This window comes from Colobus angolensis, unplaced genomic scaffold (genome assembly GCF_000951035.1).
Source record: "Colobus angolensis palliatus isolate OR3802 unplaced genomic scaffold, Cang.pa_1.0 Scaffold85, whole genome shotgun sequence".
Classification (NCBI taxonomy): Eukaryota; Metazoa; Chordata; class Mammalia; order Primates; family Cercopithecidae; genus Colobus; species Colobus angolensis.
In genome coordinates, this window is record NW_012122376.1 from 3,130,621 (window position 1) to 3,154,630 (window position 24,010).

Here is a 24,010-nt window from a genome sequence, read left to right on the forward strand (position 1 = left end):
AAAACGGAAAAACCAACCAACCAACCAGGACGATTAAATTCCAGCTGGACTTTGTTGCCTCCTAAAGACCTCTTGTCTGAGGCCTGGTCTTGGTTTGCTGAAATAGGGAATTAGTAAGTATTAGAGAGGTGTTGGACATATGACCACCAAACCCAAGATTTTCTCCTTAGCCTAAACAGAAGGTTTGACATAGAATAGAAAAAAAAAAAAAAAAAGAAGAAGAAAAGAAAACACCTTTCTTAACATGTAAGTCAATATTATTGAATGTTGCACCTGGCAGCTACCTAAACTCCCTCCCATACTTTAGGAAATACAGGCTAAGGGATTCTGTGGTCACTAAAATGAAATCTTAAAAAATGACACAAATAAAGAGAATATCAAAAGACATTTCACATATATTAAATCAGCAAGCATCGTAGTTTCCATTTTTCATTCCTCTTTCTGAGGGAATCTTGGTAGCTTCTCTCCTGTCCTCTGTTTCAAAGAGACACTGTTTTTGTTGTGGTTTAGCAGAATGCCGTTTAACAGGCAGGTTTGTGACATCAGATGCCTGCAATGTGCATAACTCTCAAGCTTATATCTGACGCACAGGGTTACATGACTTCATCTCTGTCTGTGGTAAGTTCTCTGCAAGGCCCTGTCTTTGCCTTCGACATGTAGGAGCTTTGTTCTCCACCAGGTGCGTTTGCTTTTCTTCTCCCAGGGAGTCCTCACAAAATCCTTGCTTGTGGAGCCTTCTGCCTCTTCTCTCCTTTCTCTACCTAAACACCAACAGTCTCTAACAGGAGTGACACATAATTCGATTTATGGGAAGTGAAATTCAAAAAATTACCCAAAAGACATACGGAACCAAATCTGCAATTATGTGGAGGGACACAGAGATTGACGAGTGGGAATATTACCACCTATGGAAACACAAATTAGATAACCTCCCCTTAAAACCAGTCTTTCTTAGTAGCTTTCTACAAAAGCAATAACACTGTCCAACCACCTCACAATTCTCAATCTAGTGAGTCAAAAACAAGAGGATACCGCACAGGAATGGAGGTGTAGGTCCTGGGAACTCTAGCGTAGATGCCCCCATTACAACAGCCCACTTTACAAAAATAAAAGGCTTTGATAAATTGGCACAATGTCAGTGACTTGCTGTTGTTGGTTACTTGTTTTAATGTGTTGTTCTGAACAGAGGAATAAACAGCCAGTTAAATAAACCCCAACTTACTAATCAAATACATGAAGGTGTTTATAGATTTCTTCTGTTTTAATGCATTAGAGTTGGACTTGTGCCATCTGAGAGATGACTTAGACATTAAAATGACACCCGAGGGTAATAACGTTTCATAGCGAGGCTGTCTAGTACCCATTCTAGACCCATACTAGGAATCTTCAGTCACTGTTCGTGCATGTAGCAGGCATCTGCATAACTATTGAGTATCTAATTTATATTTGCAAAAATCAGATGTAAAGGCCCTCAGACATGATGGTTAGAAGGGCAAAGTGATGATTTCCTATATGAAACCAACTTTTAAATGCTGCCTATTTTTAGAGAAGTGCATTCTCATTTGGTCTGCTTTAGCATTTAGGACCATGACTTAAAAGTTGCCTTGTGCCTTCTTTTTGTTAGAGTATCTTGTGGCTGCCTTTGGCCAAAGCCATTTCTGTTTGGGTGGCCAGGCACGGGAATCAGGTGTTGTGACGACATTTCTCCTGCCCTGGCTAATTCTACAGCCTTTCTAGGAACAATTTCTATGTTGCAGTTTAGTGGCCAATTGCAACTTCAATCAAAGTTCAGGACCTATCACAGCTGGCCTACAGTTCAGGAGAAAAGGACATTTCATCCCAATTAAATTTTTTTTTTTTCACCTACAGAAAAATTGGTCCCATATTGAAGATTCCCGGGGGAGGGGGGAGAGATGGGTGTGGGGGAGGAAGGGTTGAAATGATGAGCTAACTATAGGCTTCCCATATGTTCTGTTGAGTACAGGGAAGAATCCATGCTGTTATGGTAACACCCTAAGAACCACAAAACAAGCAAGAAGAATCAATTTTCTCCTTTGGGCTCTTTGCTGCCACCCACAGTCTTTGGTCCTAGCATGGCACTGGGACCCAGTGTTTTGGAAAGATCCCCTTCAGCTCAGCTCTGCCTTGGCAGTAGCCTGTCTTCTAGTCCTGCCTTTCTCTGGGTGAAACAAACCTGGCTGTTCCCAAACACACAGGGCAGTCATTGCGCTAATCCTGGTGCCATGTTGAGGATGGGAAAATGCTAAGTGTGAAGTGCTGTATATTGCCTTTCTAAGTACCCATCAAAACAAACCAAAACATCTCATTTAACACACGGTATTTAAGTAAACATGTTACGGCTATACCAAAATAATCCCCCCAAATATTAAACAACAAATCAACCCCCTGTCAGAGCCTGACTCACTGAATAAATGGAATGAATAAAATTGTAACTCATGCGCTTGACTACGGCTCTATGAAATTGTTGAATCTGTTAGGTGTAGCGTGTGATTTCCGCACAGAGTAACCGAAATAACCTCAAATGCTTTATTCTCTCTCCCAATCGAAATTAAACAGATCTGTAAGTTCCCAAATTGGGTAATACAGGCACAAGAACACAAATCCTATTTTCTTCCCTTCTTCCTCTCCTCCTGAGAAATAGGAGCTAGCATCAGAATGTTCAGTCCAAGAACAATGATTTCTACTCCACTTGGTCACTGATCTGGCTGCAGTATCTGCAGGGGACAGTCCCAGTTCCGAACGGAAAGAACAACTTTACTCCTTATCCACGTTCCATATAGCTACTGACAGGATAATAAGTGACCACAGCGGAATACTACGCCTTCTCTGCTGAGAACACATGGTTGTAATTATTTTGGCCTGAAGGAGAATCACTGAAGCCATTTTAAACATTCTTCTGCTGTTTATAGCCTCTGTCTAAGATTCCATGACCGGTATCAGCCATGAGTGGCATATCCAATCCCTCTCCAACATCTGCCGTTATGGTTCCCAAAGAGGATTGAGAAGTCTCAACATAATCCCACAGGAGAAATCTTATTGTTTCTCCAAAGAATATTTTGTATTGAAAGCACTGCCTCATATTCGTGACATTCTAGATGTTTAGAGAAAGGATTTGACTCTACTGGATATCTTCAATCAACCAGCAGAGTCTGGGTTAAAGCAATCATGTTTGCCAACTGAATCTGGGCTGTTTTACGGCTCATTCCTCAATATGGCCACAGTCCCTCCCACCCTCAGCCTTATGACACACTCCTCCACTCTCTATTGCCCCATTCCCTTTGGGACAGGTGATGTAGCCACAGTATCATGTGTATTGGTATGAACACGATGTAAGACATGCTCAAAGACCTTACATATTTACTCATCATTCGGTGACAATTTTTTATCACAGCTCTACCTCTGTGTTAAGTACTGTGCTGGCTTCTAGGGTAACGCATGAGTGGTAACAGACCCCAGTGCTGCCTGTGGTACATCTAGCATAGACTGTCAGGCAGTGAGATGCAGCAGGCCCCTTGCAAAAGCCGAGATTTGGAGCTAGGGATGCTGTGTAAATGTGGATCAGGCAATGAGACTTTGAAAAGTCATCATTATAATTTTATTAAGCTGTGACGAAAGGGAGAAGATCAATATAGAAATGTGTTTAGTATTGGATACATATGATCTTACAGAACAATTATGAATTTGTGTTTCTTGTGTACATTAAAATTTGGATATATGTGTAAGAACAAAAGCTGAATCTAATTTTTTATCTGACAGATAAGGAATTGATTTGAATTCTTTCTCTGCTAATTAAAGGAAAATTAGAAAACGAACTATTTACTCAAGCACTAAACACATTTTGATTACTTATGGAAAGAGGCAGTTATTTTGGCTTCACTTATTTATTTACTGAAAGCCTAATGATAGGTAAAATGAAGAATTAATAGTGTAATAGAGAGGGATGATGGGTTTATTCAGCAGACGGAAGGAGGCTGATGCATTTCCACCTTAGAGTGGAGAACATGAAGTCTTAGTGATGCTGATGGGTGATGTTAGGCTTCATGCAACCCCTGCTGGAGTGCACTGACCTGCACACGGACACAGTAGAGGGATCAGATTGGGGTAGCAGGTGAGTGTGGCTGCAGACCAGCTGAGTTCAAGGTGCCAGAGGAGGCAGAGGGAAATCTCTAGCTGACAGCTGGGCACGGTGGCTTAGCTCAGGACTAGGCTCGTAGAGAGGAGATATGGCGATAGCTTGATGGAGAAATGGAGTCAGCAAAATTTGTTTGTTTGTTTACAACAACATAAGTTTATTATCTGATAATTTTGGGGTCAGAAGTCCACAGTGGGTCTCACTGGACAAAAATCAGGGTGTAGGGCTGGTTTTCCTTCTAGGGGTCCAGGGAGAATCTGTTTCTTTTCCCTCTCCAGCTTCAGCGTTGAGCTGAGACCTTCTCTCACTCCCATCTCTCTGCTTCTGTCTTCTGAACCCCTCTCTCTTCTCTCTCTCTCTCTCTCTTTCTGTTTTAGGATTTTTTTTTTTAAACATAGGAATGAGTGGTGTTTAAAGACCAAGGCAAAGAAGGGAATGGGAATGCCCAGGCTGAGGCTGCCTGAGGATGGGGGAGGAGAGAAGGGGAGCAGGGGCAGCATGGGGAGGGACCTGCACCTGGAAGAGAGACCCACTTCTGGCAATGGGGGATGGGGGTGGGGGAGGGGGTTGTCACATGACTCAAGTGGATGGGAAGAGATGAAAGAAACTTGAGAGTGGGGAGGGAGGCAGTTGGGGATTTCTCTGGAGTGTCTGAGGGAGGTGGAGAGAGGTCTTCAGCTGAGAATGAGGCACCTGAGATGAAACCCGGAGGAAGATGGGCAGCCTGTGGCATCGTCATTTCAAGAGAATGCCATAACCAAGAGGAAGCTGGAGGGAGCCCGGCAGCAGGGAGTGGTCTGGATTTGTAGAGGTTTGTGGTCCCGCTGTGGGATTTTTCCAAGAGAACTCAGCAGCTCACGAGTAGGGGCAGGAGAAAATGAAGACTGAAGTGGAAATGGTTCTTGTGGGGAAAAGCAAGGAGACTGTGCCATGAGATGGATGGGGGCAAGGTTCTTGAGGCCACTGCCTGGCAAGTCTCCTGGGGAGCCCACCACAGGGGTCCCACTGGACCAGGTGAGTCAGGTTCCTGGGAATGGGGCCAGCCTCAGCATTTTTGAAAAGCTCTCTAAGTGATTCTAGGGTCAGCCAGGGCTGACAACTGCTGGGAGGACTGGGGGAAATGTATACCTAAAAGACGTGAAATCAGGATCTCAAAGGGATGTCTGCACTCCCATGTTCGCTGCAGCACTGTTTGCAGTGGCTCACATGTGAAACTGACCTGGACATCCAGTCAACAGGTGAACGGATAAAGAAAATGTGGTACATACATACAGTGGGATCTCATCTAGTCTTACAAAGGATGGAAACCCTGCAATCTGCGACATGAACAGACTTTGAAGATCTTATGTTAAGTGAAATATCAGACACGTAAGAACACACACTGCATCATTATACTTTTTTTTTTTTGAGACAGGGTCTCACCCTGTCACTCAGGCTGGAGTGCAGTGGCGATATCATGGCTCATTGCAGCCTCGACTTCTCAGGCTCAGGTGATCCTCCCACCTCAGCCACGCAGGTAGTTGAGACCACAGCTGTCTACCACCACGCCAGACTAATTTTTATTTTTTAATTTTTTGTAGAGACGGGGTCTTGCCATGTTGCTTCGACTGGTCTCAAACTCCTGGGCTCAAGCGATTTGCCTGCCTCTGCCTCCCAAAATGCTGGGATTACCAGCATGAGCCACTGCACCTGGCCTATAATTCCACTTATCTGAGATGTTTAAAATAGTCAAATTCGTAAAATCAAAGACTGGAAAGGAGGTGACCTGGGGCCTGGGGGAGGGGAAAATGGGGAGTTATCAATCAATGGATATAAGGGTTCATTTAAGTACGACGCATAAGCTCTGGAAATCTCCTCTACCACATTGCACCCCCAGTCAACAGTAACGTATTATACACTTAACATTGAAGAGGGCACATCTCACACTGAGTGTTCTTAGCTCATCCACACATAAGTACACTGGCAGGGAACTGAGGGTGAGAGAGACGTGACCGCAGAAAGTGAGAACTGGCCTGAGTGGGGATGGGGGCGGGGGCTGAGCTGGTTGGGGGACTGCCACTGATACGATGGTGGGTCACAATGTGTGGGGTAGATTTACAGAACTGGAACATGGGTTTAGAAAGTTCTTATTTGTGAACTCATTTGGAACTTTTATGAAGGTATCAAAATTGAATCTCATTTGGTTATTCATTTAATGAGTCATCCATATAAAATAATTCAGCAAACACAATGTGTAAACATTCGAAGGCCACGTGTGGTGACTCATTCATGCCTGTAATCCCAGCACTTTGGGAGGCCGAGACAGGGGTACCACTTGGGTCTAGGAGCTCCAGACCAGCCTGGGCAACATGGCGAGATCTCATCTCTACAATAAATTTTAAAAATTAGCCAGGCGTGGTAGTGTGCACCTGTAGTCCCAGCTACTCAGGAGGCAGAGGTGGGAGGATTGCTTGAGCCCAGGAAGTTGACACTGCAGTGAGCCGTGATTGTGCCACTGCACTTCAGGCTGGGTGGCAGAGCTTGACCTTGTCTCAAAAAACAAAAAATGAAGTGTCCTAGAAATTCAGGCTGCCCAATCACCAAGCAGACAGGTTGAAAGAGCCCTGAATGGCTGGGTTCCAGTCTGGGCTGGAAGTGGAACCCACCATCCCAGTTCATTTAAACCATTAACTGGGCACTGGCTGGAGTCTGGAGTGAGTGGAGAACAGGAGAAACTGTGAGAAGGCAGGCAGAGCCCCAAGGACGTGAATGGACACTGTGATGTTGCTGAGTTCTCAGGCCAAGAGGATGGCAGTGCTAGGGGACAAGAGAAAGATGGTGCACTTCCCCCATCCACTGTACCTTCGTACCCCAGCGATGCCCTGCCTGGTATGCAGAGCACTGTTGCAGGGGAACTAGCAAAGAGCATTGTGAAATGCCTTTGCCATGGACAGTTGTCAAGGCTAGTCTTGGCCTACTGGTTGAGAGGAGAGCTTTGGTGCCCAGTTCAGTTGCTTGATATCTTCGTGACCTTGGGCAAGCTACTTCTAAGTCTTAGTTTTCATATCCTTCTATTGGGGCTAATGATAGGACCTACCTTGTACAATTAAGGATTGCATGAGAAAATGAATGCACAACATTTTTCGAAGTGCTAGATGCAGGGTAAGAGTCTGGCTACCTAGAAGATTCCAATGGCTAGTCAGTGAGGCCTGCAGGATGACCTTTCTGGATCTCTTCTAAATGCATGGAGCAATGTGGTGGTGCCCGCTTCTTGGCAAGACTCTTGGCTGTTAAATCTTCACAAAATCAAGTCCCTAGTTGCACTTCTCATGCACTACTGGTAGATTCTGCTAGTTCCCAGGAAACCAAGGAATGTTAGGTTAGTAGTGGGTCTGGTGTGGCCTTAATCCCTTTCCCTGCCTTGCTTAAGGGAAGACCTCGTCATTCCATCCTGGCCCCAGCTGGAGGAAATGTTACCTCCTTCTCTGAGCTCCCTCACAGCCCCGAGCACAGCCCACTTGTGTGTTAGGCGTCTTTGTACAGCTTCATCTTCCTCCCAAGCTCCATGCCTTGGGGACAGGGGCTCACCATCCATCGTTTCACCTTTAGCTTGTCACAGTACTTCATTCTCTCTACTCTCAATGATGACGTATTGCACTAATGGACTGGTGGATGTTTTCAACACAGCCAAACACTAAGCCATTGTTTGCAGATCTGGGCATTTTTTAACCTTCTGATTTTTAACAAAATGGGCGCTATCCATTCTAGCAGGCAGCAACTATCATTTTGTTCTACAAAGTTGCAGCACGCAAGCAAAGATGTGTCTGCAGAAATGATAACATTTTACCAAGGCAGAAAAGAATGCTTCCGTTTTTCTTCTGAGAAGATAGAGTCCCCTTTGTTATTTGTTTAATAGCTGTGATCACAGGGACAGAAGATAAGAAGTTTGCTCTGGACTAAGCAGATGAAGAGATGCGTTTCACAAGGAAAAGTGCCCAAAGCAAAAACTGTTCCCCCGTCAGTACTCGGATCAAGACTAACAACCTCAGTGGGCTCGCAGAGGAACTTGTCATAACAACATACCCTCTCCGGAATGGCATCAAATGTGTGGAGGTAAATGAGGTCAGATCACCTCCCCTGCTTGGCATCAAAGAGAGATGTTGCAGAGTTGGGACCTGGCTTCCGCTGGCTCTGCAGAAGGAAGCACACTCTCTATGTTTTAAGTCCCCAATCACTCAAGTGCTACGCAAGATTAATAAGGTCCAGACAACAGGATTTTAAAAAAATCGTGTATGTAGCAAACATCCTTTGTCCTCTTCCTTAAATGAATATACAAAGGGCAGCTCATTGTTTTTAAACATTTGGGCAAAAGCAAAACAAAGCCAGAAACAACCTCCCCGCTCCTAAAAAAAGTAAGTTTTTTTTTTTTTTTTAAAATCCAAGAAAGTAAAGGTATCCAATGCTGAGGAGTAGACTTGAACCCTAGAGGCAGCGGGGTGGGTACTAAGGGTCCCATAAAGAGCTCCCTGCCTCCCGCTTAATGCCTAATTACTCATCGGCATGCCTTTGTTCGCCAGGCGTCTGCTTTACAATGCAAACAACATAGAACTGTGTCCATTTATGGGAAAGTCAAAGACCAATAAATAAAAAGTTTAATTTCCTGATTCCCTGAAGTCGATGGGGCTTAGAAAGTACTCACCAATCCTTCCAACAACGGTCTTTTCCAAACATCATGTGAGCAGCACCTCGTATCAAATTTCATTGCTCATAAAAAAGAATCAGATAATGTTCAGTGGGAAAAAAGCAGGATACAAGGTACATGGTGTTTACAAGTAAAAAGCCGTCTGCTTATGGGGAGGGACTGGAAGTGAACCATCGCTATCGGAGCCTTTGTGTTGGGGGCAGGATGTGGGGAGATCGCTTTCCTTCTGTTTTCTAAATTTTCTCCTGCTATATTGGTTTTACCGCGGAATGTGTTTTAAAAATCGATTGGCAAAACAATTAGCTAATTATTTAGCAGATGTCATTACTCAGAACGAAGAGCGTTACAGGAGGCATCCAGTGTCAAGCAAATCAGCTGTAGCCCAATACATTCAACCAAGTATCACCAGACTGGGTTTCTTGGCTTTCATCTGGAGAGATGTTGTCTCCTACGGATTTTCAAAGTTGCCACCATTAACAAAAAATCATCTCTCATCAGTTCTTTCCACCTATTGAATTCTTTCAGGTAATTAACAGCCTTTAGGGAATTTTCCCTCTGGAGAGACAAAATGGAAAGATGAGGCAATGAAGTATGCACATAATTCTTTTTTTTTTTTTTGAGATAGGGTCTCATTTTTTTGAGAGAGGGTCACCCAGACTGGAGTGCAGTGGCACAATCTCGGCTCACCACAACCTCTACCTCACAGGCTGAAGCGATTCTCCTGCCTCAGCCTCCGGAGTAGCTGGGATTACAGGCGCACGACACTGCTGCCCAGCTAATTTTTGTATTTTCAGTAGAGATGGGGTTTCATGTGTTGGCCAGGCTGGTCTTGAATTCCTGACCTCAAATGATCCACCTGTCTTGGCCTCCCAAAGTGCTGGGATGACAGGGTTGAGCCACTACACCTGGCCATAATTACTTCTGATGTTTGGTAAGAAAATCGCTCAAGAGACATGAGCTGGTTTATTCACCTGGCTGTCTGCTGGGAGGGGATCCTACACAAAAGTGGGCGGAACCATTTCTGTCCCACCCCAGCCCATCCTGCCAGGTGGAACAGGGACTGTAGCTGAGCAGCTCGTGCAGCTGGTGACAGATACACCAGCTGGGCTTGTTCTCCCACTCTTTCTCTTCTTTCCCATCACTTTTATGGGCTTCTCTTCTAAGTATTCCTCAAAAGGTGGTCCAGAGTTACGCTCTTGGCCCTCTTCCCTCCCTACGCTTCCTCTTCCTGAATGCATTTTGTGGGCCAGTCCCTTATGTAGAGAGCCATTTATCCAGCTAAGTGTACTGAACCTTCCAAGGTGCCAGGCCCTGTACTAGGCACAGGAGATGTGGGATAAAGAAGGAGAGTCTCTTCCCTTAGGACTGTGCATCTCAGTGGATAAAAGACACACAGACAAGCCAAGAGGATTTCACCAGATAAATATCCCGAGGCAGACCCAAGGTTGTTTTCTGCTGGACTTGCTCCCCAGACATCTCATGAGCACATCAACTCAGCCAGTCCAAATGAGAGCGCCAGCTCTCCCCAAGACCACTCTTCTCCTCCTCAGAGTCCATATTCTTTCTGGTTAAAGACACTGCCATCTAGGTAGTCACCAAAGCCCCAAGCCTGGGAGTCCTCACAGATGCCCCTTGCCTACACCCTGCCATTCAGCCTGAGGACAGTCTCTTTCGTCATTTCCTTCTTTCCACTCCCACACACACTGCCCCAGATCCCCCTCACTTCCAGCTTTCTGCTGCCATCTTCTGTCCTATCCTCTCGCTCCTCCACATGCCACCATGCTGAGGGCTTCTCCTAAAACACCTGACTGCCTGGTGTTCCTGCTTAAAAGACCATGCCAGGCTCCCCACCAGTGGATCAAGTGCATCCTCCTGGCATGACCCCTAACCACTCTGTGCCAGCCTCCACAAGCGGCCTCACTTGCTTCCAAACACTCCCTTTCTGTGTCACCAACCAGCGCACCGGGCACCTGCCACTTCCCACACATAGAACACTCATTGACATCGCTGGGCCTTGGCCATGCTGTTCTCTGTACCTAGAATGCTTCTCCCGCTACCCCACCAGAAGGGAGGTCCTAGAAAAAAATCCTATTCACCTGTTATTCAAGACCCAGGTGCAGTCCCTCTTCTCTGGATCCTCACACATCCCAGGGCTGCCCCGGTCACTCCGTTTTATTAAATTCCTCCAAACCCAAGGAGAATGAATTGCGTCCTCCTCTGGCTCCTATGGTTGATCATTCCTGCCTCTAAGAGAACATACCCCAAAAATGTGCTTTTCTCTCATTCCGGCGATGACACAGAATGTTCAAGATCAGGACAGAGCTCTCCTCTGTCATACAGCCAAGGCACACCCTGAGGGTGTGGGGTTACACGGTGGGCTCCTGAAATAGCTCCTGAGTAGTGATCAAAATGTCAGCAGTGGTGTTCCTAAATACCAGCTATTTTTTAGGAGTCAAAATACTCATTTAAAAAAACCTGAATTAAGGCTTGAGATGTACTCAGATAATTATAGGCAGCCGTCAATGTTCTGATCCAATGCAGCTGTAGTCATTGGAGAAAGCACTCTGACCATACCTTTCCTGCCTAATAAAATCCTTTCAGCTTGACTGATTTGTTGCTTCAGTGTCTGTTTCCAGGGTTACTGGTGAAGATTTTTCAAAAATGTTTATTAGTCATTCGTATTTCTCCCCGAAGTCCTTGATAGGACTTTTTCAAAAAGCAGGCAGAAGTGGGGATGAGGAAGGAACTCTGAGACAGGAGCAGAGGGAGAAGCACCATTCCCGCCCTTCCCTGGAGCCTGACCCTCCTGTCCATCTGCGCCACAGCCCCGCCTCTGGCCTCCCTTTTTAACTCCAGAGCCACATCCTGGAAGACTGGGTCTCTTCCCTGGGGTGATTTCCTCTATTAGGACTTCTCCCCTTGATCGTCTTCCCGGAGATATTCCAGTGGAAGTGGGAAGGGGAGGGGATGTCGACCCTCCACACTGGCCCACAGTTGGATGGAGAATTCATTAGGACAGGGTGCCATCCCCCTAACAGACACTAGTTTCCCATTGGCACGCATGGCAGTCAGCCTTCCAGATGCCCGAATGACCCGCACTTCCCTGTATTCGTGTCCTTAGGCAGTCCCCTCCCATACTAAATGACAACTGGCCCTTTGTGTCTGGTAGAATATGGCAGAAGTGACCATGTCTAATTCCTGAGGCTGGGTCATAAAAATGAATAGAGCTTCTGCCTCGCATTCTCTCTCTCAGGACATTCACCTTTGCAACACAGCCACTGTGCTCTAAAGAAGCCCACACTAGCCCACATGAAGAGCCCACATGCACTAAGAAAAACCGAGCTCCTCACCTATAGTCAGTCTCATCCACCACTGCAGTAAACAAGCCTTCGAGCGTATCCAGTCCCTAGACTTTAAGCCTTCTTCCTGAGACCTCAGATAATCCATCCCCTGTCTGAATTCCTGACTCATAGAATGGACGTTTTACACCATGAAGTTCTGGGGTAATTTGTGATGCACCCCCAGTAGCTGAAACAAAATAAATAATAAAATGCCAATAAAAGAATTTCATTTCAGTATTGCCGTCATTAAATATGAGCACATTGAGATTTTTAATGTCTAGCAGAGGAGGCGTCTAGAAAACACTTTTTGTAAAGAATCAGAACTATTTGAGTACTAGACCCTATGGCTTGGCTTACAGACAGCCACTTGGAATATTGTATTTCTTACGGTCTTAAAAATGCATGGTATGTGATCATACAGACGCATACCACAAGAGGGCAGGTGTACATACTGGAATTGGGCCTCCCAGACCTAACCCTAATCTCTCAGTGACTTAAAAAAAATTTCATCCAGAGAGCAGGTGTACATACTGGAGTAGGGCCTCGCAGACCTAACCCTAGTCTCTCACGGTGACTTCAACAAATTTCATTGATGATTTTGTTTCATATTGATCACGGTGATGGATAGACTTCGGTTTTGAAGAAGTGAATCTACATTTCAAAACCCAGCCAGCTGGGAAGGCCTTCATCCCTAACAGTTAATTTAACAATGCCATATTTGTATTTATTATGAAATATATTTTTGTAATGAAAACACCTACAATTTCATTACTAAGAAAAATAGAGCTGCTGTTTTTAAATGTCAGTGGGATAAACATTTCCTGACTTTATATCACCGAGTGAATGCAGATATGCTATTTACTCAATCTCATTTATTTCATAATGGGATTAAATAATGCTTCATTATTTCATAATGAACAAAGTAATATGTGATTTTGAAAAAAGAAGCAATTACACTGATTTTTCTTTCGCCTTAGAACCTCCCCCCATGCATTCTGACATTAAAATGAACTAATTCATTGGGTAAATCTGAAGTCACCTCAATTTCTTCAAGAAAGATGAGGAAACAGGCTTCTCAGAACCTGGGGTTTTTCTGATTACAAATTGTTTTTTCAAAATATCTTGTATGAATGTCAGATCGTCTCCATCATGGGGTGTTCCTCGTACACCACATAGTCAGTCCTTTTTTTTGTGAGTGACCAGTGCTGGTCTCTGCAGCCCAGCTTAATTGCAGTTATGATGTAGATCAGGCTGAAATATCAGACTCTGACTGGGCTTACTTGCAATTTGCCCTGCACAAATTCCTAACTACAGAGAGGCCACGGAGCTTTGTGACTGAGAAACTGGGTGTAAGTCATGTGACTGGTCAATGAAATAGCTTTTCTTAACCTCAGCTTTCTCACCTGTCAAACGGAGCTCACACTTCTATTTTCCTCAAGAGGAAATTGTGAGGAATAGATAAGGTAGTGGATATAAAGCATGAAACTCCGTGCCTGGCACATGTGTCGTCCAGTGCTCAGGAACTCTTCTGTCCCCCTCCCCCCCAGACCACAGCCACAAATCTCCGTGATCACGCATCACCTAGGATGTCTGTGACAATGTCTGGGTCACAGCAGGCACTCCCTAGACAGTTAACTACTATTTTTTTTAATCCTCCAGCTTTTCACTCTATAACAATCTTTAGAAAGGATTTTGAAAACAGAGATGGCAGATGAACGCTGCCTCTTCATTACCAGCTGCATACTCATGCATGATCTCGAAAAGCACTTCTAAAAGATTCCTTCAAAATGATGCTCCATTCCACACTTCCTTCCTGTGTCCGGAAACCTAATTATCATCATTGGGAGAAAAAAGTCAAGACAAATGAAGCCTTTCCTGGTCAGTGTTATTAGAGACTGATATGCTCATCCATTCCTAAAGAAAGCAACTTTTAAAAAGCAGCTTCTTTTCTTTCCGTTCTCCTCCCTGAAGGTTCACTGCAATACGATTCGAGGAAGATTTTGCACAGCAGCCGCAAGCCCACACCAGAGGCCACAATAACAAATAAGATATAGACAGTGGGACATTAACTGTGCTTCCACGTCCAGGGTGCTGAGGTGGAAATCATTTTCGACAGAACATGCGCTACTTTGCAGCCTGTTAGCATTAAGCAGGCACAGCTAATGCAGTGACTCCAAATAGAATCCTTTAAAGCTTTGCTCCCTTCCATGGCAGCACACAAAGCCAGATGTTTTTATAGGGGAGAATTCTACATCAGCACACTTGCATTTTTTTCCCTTCAAGTGCCAAATGCTTCTTATCATTACACGGTCTCAAATACATTTTATTAATAGTTTTTTTTTAAGGCACCAATAAATTGCATAACCTTTAACCCGTGAGTATATAAGCACGCTAAATTCGGACAGGCAGTAAACTGTGACTCTAGTCTTACAGTCACTTGGGTTAGCCTGGACAAGTCTCTTAATCTCTCATTTGGATGATCTTTGAAGAGTCTCTTGTGGCTTTGACATTCTAGGTGTTGCCACCTGGCACCTTTTCAAATCCTTCAAATCCACGGGTGAGACTGGCATCCTCCTCTGGGCTCTGCAGTGCCCTGTGCTGGCGCCTGCAGCTCCCAGAGCTCTGTTTTATCCCTTGGTGTCCCAAGGACTCATGCAGACCTGCATGTTTCTGGAGGACAAAACAGGAAGGGTGTCCCCCGGAGTTATGCAATGTGGTGGCATCGTTTACTTGTACATTTGTTGAACAAACGATGATACTTTATGACGTAGTTCTGATTCAAAATATTTGTTTCACTCTTTTTATTAAAATTAAGATGAAAACGATCAGGGTTGTTTTAGAACGGTGTAAAATGCAATGCTTAAATAGAAAATGATGTTTTAAATTAAATACATGCTTTCAAGAACGTAAGTTAATAGATTTTTTTTTTTCTGAATGACTTAAACATGACTTAAATATTCTAACAGGCCAATGGTTTATTGATCAGAAAAACTTAGGTATTAAATTACTGGCTGGATACTGCCCCAGGAATCCCATTTGTCTTTAGATTATAGGGTGATTAATTTGATAAATAGCCGAGATATATTTTCATCTCTGTAACATCTAAAAGCATAACCTAATGTTCATTGTTCTTCTATCCAGATATGTTCTAAAGTAGTGTGTCTGACAGCACAATTAAGGATTTAAATGTTTTACAAGTGTCAATATGCCCCAAAATCAGATTAGTGAAAACATCTCACTAACATGTATTTAAAAAATCTTTTTCTCTCAAGGTTCTTCTCCTACTGGAGATACAAAATTTAGCAAATCCTGTTGACTCTGGAAAGTGGCAAAGAAGGATTTAAATTAATCCAGTGCTTGAGGTGGGACCTCGGGCTGCTTTCCAAGATCCTGTTATTCTTTCATTTGTGATCCCACCAGCCCACTCCGGAAACTCCCTCATTCCCTTTTCAGTCTCCTCTCTTCTATTTCCCAGGCCCCAGTGGGAAGGAGCCTCCGGGAGGTCACGCCCGGAGGGAAGCGCGAGGCCATTAGACGTCTCTGACTTCCTGCCATCTCGGGTTAGACCAGTAGAAACCTCTGAGTAGCTTGGTTTGTGTGCAGGTTTCTTGCACTGCTGGGACCGACTGTGGTGTTAGGTGTTGGATTTAGTGCTCCCCTGGATCCCATTGCCTCCAGCTGCTGGTTCCAAGTTCCCACCTCCCTGGGAAGCCCTCCCTGATTGCCCTCCTTCTCCCCACTTCATGGCCTCTGTGTCTGCTACATCACGGCTTTAATGCCTGGGAGAATTCTCTGGTTTGACATCAGCCTTGTGCACTTGACTGTGAGCTCTCCAGGGGAAGGAAAGGTTTTTTTCTTCATTATATCTTCACTTCTGCATGGAGCAGGCACTCACTATGTCTGCTGAATGAGGAGTAAATGAATGAATGCAGACAAAGAAAGGAGATGAGATAATGTGCATGAAAGTGCTCTGTAAACAGCACAGCACCACAGCAGGCACCTGAACGTTAATGACTCTTCTGTCAACATTGGCCAGTCTGGATGCCAGGCCCGGGACATAGGGGGACTCAGCACCGTCTGCGGAAAGTGAAGGCAGGAAGGCTGAGTGGGGAGCTGACTGTCGCAGGATGGGCCCCCAGCAAGCAGAGTCTGAGGTGGAGTTCAGTGTGCAGGGTGTTTACCAGGGAGGGCTGGTGGGACCGAACTTGTAGAAGGGAGGAGGAGGGAGTGGGACTGGGTAACGGTAGAAGTGTGGCTTCTTGGCTGACCCCAGGTGTGCTCTGAGCTGGAATGGCCCTTCAGAGTTGTCCTGAGTTGGGCTAAGATGGTCTGACCTTTATCCCCGGCACTGATCTGTGATATGGCTCACCCAGGAAGGGGTGTAACCTTGGATGAGGTGGCTCTCTGCAGCCATGGTCCCCGAAGGTGTCTGTGAGAGCACGTGATGGGTAATGCCTCCTTCATGGCACGGGGGGGTCTGGGTTGCACACCTCGGTGTCCACTATACCAACTCCGACAGAACCCATGGTCGGAGGGAATGTTCTCAGAGCTGAGGAAATCCTTCACCCGTAGCAGAGGTGGCATCAGTTGGAGAAACATAGCCTGGTAGATACACAGAAAGTCTTTGCCACGAAAGTGGCTTTGCACTGGGTCAGGTGCCAAGACTGAAGAGTCCAGGGCTGGGCATCTGAGACGTTGGCAATGTTCTGTTCCTGGCTCTGCGTGTGAGCTTGCGTCTAGTTGAACATGTATTTACACTTCTACATGTTACGTAAATTACATCTCAATAAAGTTGTTAAAATTCGCTTAAAAATTCATAACAACTGTGTCATGTTTCACCTTCCAGTCTGCCTCTTATTTCTCCTTTTGAAAGAGAACATGTCACTGGGGTTTTACTACACACAATTCTGCCAACCCCCAGATGGAAACAAACATTTTTATACTAAACTATGAACTGATCCAGAACATCAAAATAACCTTTGGATCAAATCTGACTTTTGCTTTCAATTTGGGCAACTCTCCGTCCTCTACTCAAACCCTTTAATGGCCTCCCATGTCACACTGCACACCCACAAAGTAAAACATTTGGATTTGGTGGGGGAGCTCAACTATTTTCAGTTCCTGTCACCAAAGTTTAATTGAACACTTACTTTGTGCTAGGCCCGGCATTTGGCTCTGGGCTTAGACCCAGGGCTGAATAAGGCAGTCCCGCCCGGGAGGAGCTCATGTCTGGTGGGAGATTAGGATGCACACATATCGCCTGCGTGTCCTGAGAAAAGCTGAGTAATGGCTGAGCCAGGGGCCACCAGGAGTTCTGGGGAGGTGCAGGGCTCAGCACGGACTTTCTGGAAGAGGTGTTGCCCTTGCCAGATCTAGAGAGATTGCTATCTAAATTGTCTGGCATCTCTCCTGGAAACTTTGTTTTGCTTGTGTTTGTTCTGCAGAGGCCAAGGTCACCCTGGCCTCCGCCGCAGTTATGGCTCCTGTGTTGACGGCTCTTGCCTTTGTACATCTGTGCCTGCCTTTGTGCCCCGTCCTTATCTCTTTATGCAAAAAGGTGGCTTGCTTTTAGATGGCTGTGCTTGCTTGCAGAAAGGACAGTCACTTTCTCCAGGATCTGCCCCCAAGCCCCCTCTCACAAAACCCTCTGTGCCATTTCCCCAAGTGCCCTGGACAACAATCCTTTAAAATTCATACCTTTTCTGCCTCTGCTGCTGCTTTTGGGCCTTTTTTTTTCTGCAGAACTATACATCTCATGAGTATTTAGTCAGCTTGAGGAAGGGTCATTCCCCACCTCCAATGAAGATGAGCTCACCAGAACAAGCTTAGTGGGGAGTGTATGGAGACCTCAGGGGCTGCAAGGCACCTCTGACTGGCTATGACCAGCCCCACCAGGCATGACCCATTGCAACTCTTCCTCAGGCCCCTCTGACCTGTTTTGCAGGACAGGGTTGAGAATCAAATCCTTTGGTCTGGTTCAGAGCCCAAACAGGCTCAGGACTGGAGGACATGAGGATGCCTGCCCCTGGGGTTCTCCACTTTGTTCTCTGGTCTCTGACTACCCCCAACACTCACCTATGCGGAGCCACACCTGCCCCCAGCTCAGGGAAAGGAGATTCCTGCCAAAATTCACACGAGCATTAGTGTCTCTCACTGTCATTAGGGAAGTTCTTAGGGGGATAGTGAATGGCAGGGATGGTTTGGGAGGAGATCAAGAGATTCCACAGCCAGAATGTGTTTTGCTTCCACAAACACTAAGATTAACCTGCCTTTCTGAGCCTGTAACAATTCACAACTGGGAGAACGGACTCAGGACTACAGAGCTTGTCTAGCTTAGAATCAAAAAGTTACCGCAGATAAACCTGAAAGCAGAGACATGGAGAATTAGTGATACCAAGAGGGAAAAAAAATCAACATCTTAGAAAACCTTCCAACCTGTCCACATGGGTAAATCCCACCAACTCTCACATGTGCGTCCACTCTGAGGTGAGGATAAGATGATCGCCGTTAATATGCCCCATGCCCTCTTTCCAGAGCCAAAGCAAAGAGGCGACTGATTATAGATTCAAACTGCATAGACAGCCATTCAAAATAATTTATATCCAATCCTTTCTTTAATGTGTTATTAAATCCCTGGGTACATATTTGCTGATACAACATTCACAGCGAGACTTTGAAGAGCAAGAATGAACATAAAGTGCCTTTCTCACACTTATGGAGTCTCTTCAGACTTACCCATCAGTCCCATACAGGGCCTCCCACCTTCCTCTCTCGGGGCTGTGCAGGGTTTGGTTGATCAGGGACTAACAGGAGACTTTTTTTTTTTCGTTTTGAAACCAGTCAATCCTGGGGATATTTCTGAGTCAGTTTCATGTTACAGATATTACTAAACAGTCATGTGCTAGTGCAGAAAGACAGATCTCTCCCAGTATTGCTGTGCTAAACGTGATGGTTGTGTGATGGTTAATACGAGGTATCAATTGGATTGGATTGAAGGATGCCTAGATGGCTGGTAAATGATTGTTTCTGAATGTGTCTGGGAGGGTGTTGCCAGAGGAGATTGACATTTGAGTCGGTGGACTAGGAGAGGAAGACCCACCCTCAATGTGGGTGGGCAGTATCCCAGCAGCTGCCAGAGCAGCGGTGGGCTCATGCTCATGGAGTTCACTAGTCTTACCATGTTCTACATCATCCTGAAGCAGCTGGATTGATAGAACAGTGGAATGGCCTTTTGAAGTCACAATTACAATACCAACTAGGTGACAATATTTTGCAGGGCTGGGCAAAGTTTTCCAGAAGGTTGTGTATACCCTGAATCAGCCTCCAATATATGGTCCTGTTTCTCCCATAGCCTGGATTCACAGGTCCAGGAACCAAGGGGTGAAAGTGAAAATGGCACCACTCACCATCACCTCTAGTGATCCACTAGCGGAATTTTTGCTTCCTGTTACTGTGACATCATGTTCTGCAGGCCTAGAAGCCTTAGTTCCAGAGGGAGGAATGCTGCCACCAGGAGGTGCAACAATGATTTCATTGAACTGGAAGTTAAGACTGCCACCTGGCCACTCTGTGCTCCTCCTGCCTCCAAGCCAACAGGTTAAGAAGGGAGTTATAGTGTTGGTTGGGGTGATTGACCTGGACTATCAAGATGAAATCAGACTACTACTCCTCAATGAAGGTAAGGAAGAGTATGTGTGGAGCACATGAGATCTCTCAGGGCGTCTCTTAGTATTACCAAGCCCTGTGATTAAGGTCAATGGCTCTACGGCCATACCATGCTGAATGTGCCCCATCTCGTCTGATCTTGGAAGCTAAGGCCAATGGGAAACTACAACCCAATCCAGGCACGAACAAATGACCCAGACTTTCAGGAATGAAAGTTTGGGTCACTCTACCAGGAGAAGAATCATGATCAGCCAAGGTACTTGCTGAAGGCAAAGGGAATACAGAATGCATAGAATAAAGTAGTCATCAGTAACAGCTATGACCACGTGACCAGTTGTAGAAATGAGGACTGTAATTGTCATGAGTATTGTCATGAGTATTTCCTCCTTATTTTGTTAAAAATATGTTTGCGCATGTATACACCTGTACTAAGGAAATATCTTCATTTTATTTCCTTTCTTTTTCCTTTATCACGTAGCATAAAATTTATTGTTGTCATATCAGCATTTAAGCATTGTTTGCTTTATGTAATAGCATTTACGTTAAGGATTAGTGTGCTTCTGCTTGTACGAAGGATAGCTGTATTATGTTAGGTATAATTATGACTATATTATTGTTTTTATGTGGAGATTAAGTATGATTTCAGGAGATGTGTATGAGTGACAGGTTGACAATGGGTGGACTTTTGATGGCTAATATTAGGTGTCAACTTGATTGGATTAAAGGTTGCCTACATGGCTGGTAAAGTACTGTTTCTTGGTGTGTTTGTGAGGGTGTTGCCAGAGGAGACTGGCATTTGAGTCAGTGGACTGGGAGAGGAAGACCTAACCTCAATGTGGATGTCAGCATCCCATCTGCTGCCAGCGAGGCTGGAACAAAGCAGGTGGAGAAAGATGGGATGATCTGGCGTGCTGGGTCTTCTGGCTTCCTTCTTTTTCCATGCTGGGTGCTTCCTCCCACTCCTCCTGTCCTTGGACATCAGACTCCAGGTTCTTTGACCTCTGGACTCTGGGACTTGTACCAGTGGCTTCTGGGCGCTCTTGGGCCTTTGGCCACAGACAGAAGGCTACATTGTCGGCTTCCCTGGGTTTGAGGCTTTCAGACTTGGACTGAGCTACTGCTGGCTTTTCTCTTTTCCAGTTTGCAGACGGCCTCTCGTGGGACTTCGTTTTGTGATCATATGAGTCAATTCTCCCTAATACACTCAATTTTATATACACATATATCCTATTAGTTCTGTCCCTCTGGAGAGCCCTGACTAATATAAGTGGTAAAAGCAATGTCAAAAATTACACACTGGGAAGATATACACCACACCAGCACATGAAAACATGTCACCAATCATTAGGGACATGCACATCAAAAGCACAATAAGATATCACCTCTCATCTGTCAGGATGACTACTATTAAAAAAAAACAACAACAGAAAATGCCAAGTGTTGCTGAGGACATGGAGAAGTTGGAGCCCCTGTGCTCTACTGGAGGGAATGTAAAATAGTGCGACTGCTTACACACGGTGGCTTCTCAAAAGAATGACACATCGAATTACCACATGACTCAGCAATTCGCTCCTGGGTAGGTATCCAAAATATTCTTTGGATATCTATTCTATATATTCTATATACTCAGGAGTGTATATATCCCCAAAGAATATTTTGAATATATAAACAGAAGATATTTGCAGGTGTTTGGGGGTACTGTATCTGTATACCTATTTTCATAGCAGCACAATTGACAACAGCCAAAACATAGAAACAAGTGTCCATGATGGATGAGTGAATACACAAAATGTGGTCTGTCCATACAATGGATTACTATTTAGCTTTAAAAAAGGAAGGAAATTCTGACACATGCTACAACATGGATAAATCTTGAGGATATTATATTAAATAAAATAAACCAGCCACAAAAAGACACATGCTATATGATTCTACTTAATTGAGGTTCCCAGAGTAGTCAAATTCACAGAGATGGAAACTGGAATGGTGGTTGCCAGGTTCTAGGGGGAGAGGTTCTGAGGAGTTATGGTTTAATGGGTACAGAGTTTCAATTTTGCAAGATGAAAATGTTCTGGCGATGGGTTGCACAGCAATGTAAATTATCTTAACACTATTGAAGTATATATTTAAAAATAGTTAAGATGATACATTTTATTTTATGTGCATTTTACCACAACTAAAACAAATTGACTTGTGATTGCCTCCTGGTAGGAACTGTCACTGGCTCCAGCTAGTGTTCTGGCCTGGGGTGTGTTGCAAGTCCTTGACTGTATCTTCCTGATCCCCGTCTGCCGCGGTCTGACAAATCGATGCTCAGCACATCTTCACTGAATGTCAGAGGAAAAGAGGGAGACAGAGAGGAAGGAAAGAAGGAATGAACAGAAAACTCACAAAAGATAAATTACAAACGGACAGTAGCCAAAAGAGGAAATGTTCAGCTTCACTAGTAATCAAAGAAAAGGCCATTAAAGTGACAATGAGTTTCCATTTCTCTCGACAAAATGAGCAAAGATTTTTATTATTATAATTTAAAAACCTAGTGCTGGCAAGGATTTGTTGAGATGGGTAACTTCAGACAGCGCTGGTTCATTTCTGTAAGGAATGTAGTAGTATATATCAGCAGCCCTATAGATATTCATAGCTTTTGACCCAAGAAGGACAAATCCTAGGGGACTGACAAGATGCTCAGACAAAGATTTAGGGGCAAAGATGCATGTTACAGAGTTACTTATAACAGCTCAAAGAGCAAAGCTAAATACCTAGCAAAATAGAGAATGCTTAGGTATAAGACGCAACATTTTGTAGCTACTGAGAAATCATATTTTACAAGAATATTTAATGATGTGAAAAATTTTTACAATGATACATGCAACTAGGTGATATATACATGTATATATAATACACACACACACACACACACATATATATATATATTTATTTATAAATAAATAGTAAAAAATGGTCAGATGAGGTGGCTCACACCTGTAATCCCAGCACTTTGGGAGGCTGAGGTGGGTGGATCATGATGTCAGGAATTCAAGACCAGACTGGCCAACATGGTGAAACCCTGTGTCTACTAAAAATACAAAAATTAGCAGGGCATGGTGGTGCGCACCTGTAATCCCAGATACTCAGGAGGCTGAGGCAGGAGAATTGCTTGAACCTGGACCCAGGAGGCGGAGGTTGCAGTGAGCCAAGACCGCACCACTGCACTCCAGTGTGGGCTACAGAGCAAGACTCCATCTCAAAAACAAACAAAGAACAAATTACTTCACCATCTGAGCATCCAGAAAGTGCTTGGAGACACAAAATGATGAGGCATGGTCCGTGTTCTCAAGAAGCAGAAGGCATGGTGGTGGAGACCTCTACTATAAGGACAGGGGAATGTGGGTGGCGGCGCTGGGGCAGGTACCAGGGATGGAGCCCTGCAGAGGCTGTGCCTGCATGGCTTTGGAGGATTTGCACCCTTGCCTCTGCTTCCCCTGCACTTGGTGGTGGTGCCTCCTGTTGATTTTGTTCTTTCCCGCCATTGCTTGTCTTCGATGCTCTGTTTCTGTGATAGATTTACGGTGCTTTAGGGTTTACTTTTCTCCATGGTCTATCTTGGCTCAACTCAACCAATAACAGATATTCTCCGAGGCTTATCTCTTTAACACCGTCACTGCAGCAGGCTTGTGAGTCAGTGTTTAAGTATCGCTTGACTTGCATCTATTCTGGCAAAGATAACCCTTCTTGGAGATCAAGGTCTGGAGCGTGGGCAGGACCTGCACTAGCTGAAGGCCATTGTATCAGGAGCCTAGGCTGGGGAGCTGGGAGCCAGGCACCTCCCTTAGGAATTGGAGAAATGAGAGCTAGAGAAGGACAGTCTTGTCCAAAACAAGGTGCCAGCCCAGCGGCAGAGCTGGGACTGACTCTAGCTTTTCTGACAGCTCGGTGGGGCACCTCAACGCCACACTCTGCTACTGTTCTGCTCTCAGTCTCTCGGCTGGAGGCGGCAGGACTTTTCTTCCAGCTGGAACACTGGACTCCTGCAGTGGTGCAAAGAGATCAGAGCAGGCTTTTGGTGGGGGTGGCTGGTGGCTGCCTTTAGTATTGATATAAAAATGATGGAAATTATCTCTGTGTGCACATCAGGAGACCATCCAGATATCTTTTAAAATTTATGATTGA

General features: G+C 44.9%; 1 protein-coding gene across 1 annotated transcript in view; it reads left to right on the forward strand.

Moving 5' to 3' along the window:
* The window catches only part of TEX36 (testis expressed 36), a 92,914-nt gene that overhangs the window by 35,611 nt on the left and 33,293 nt on the right, over positions 1–24,010 (forward strand). The window lies entirely within an intron of this gene.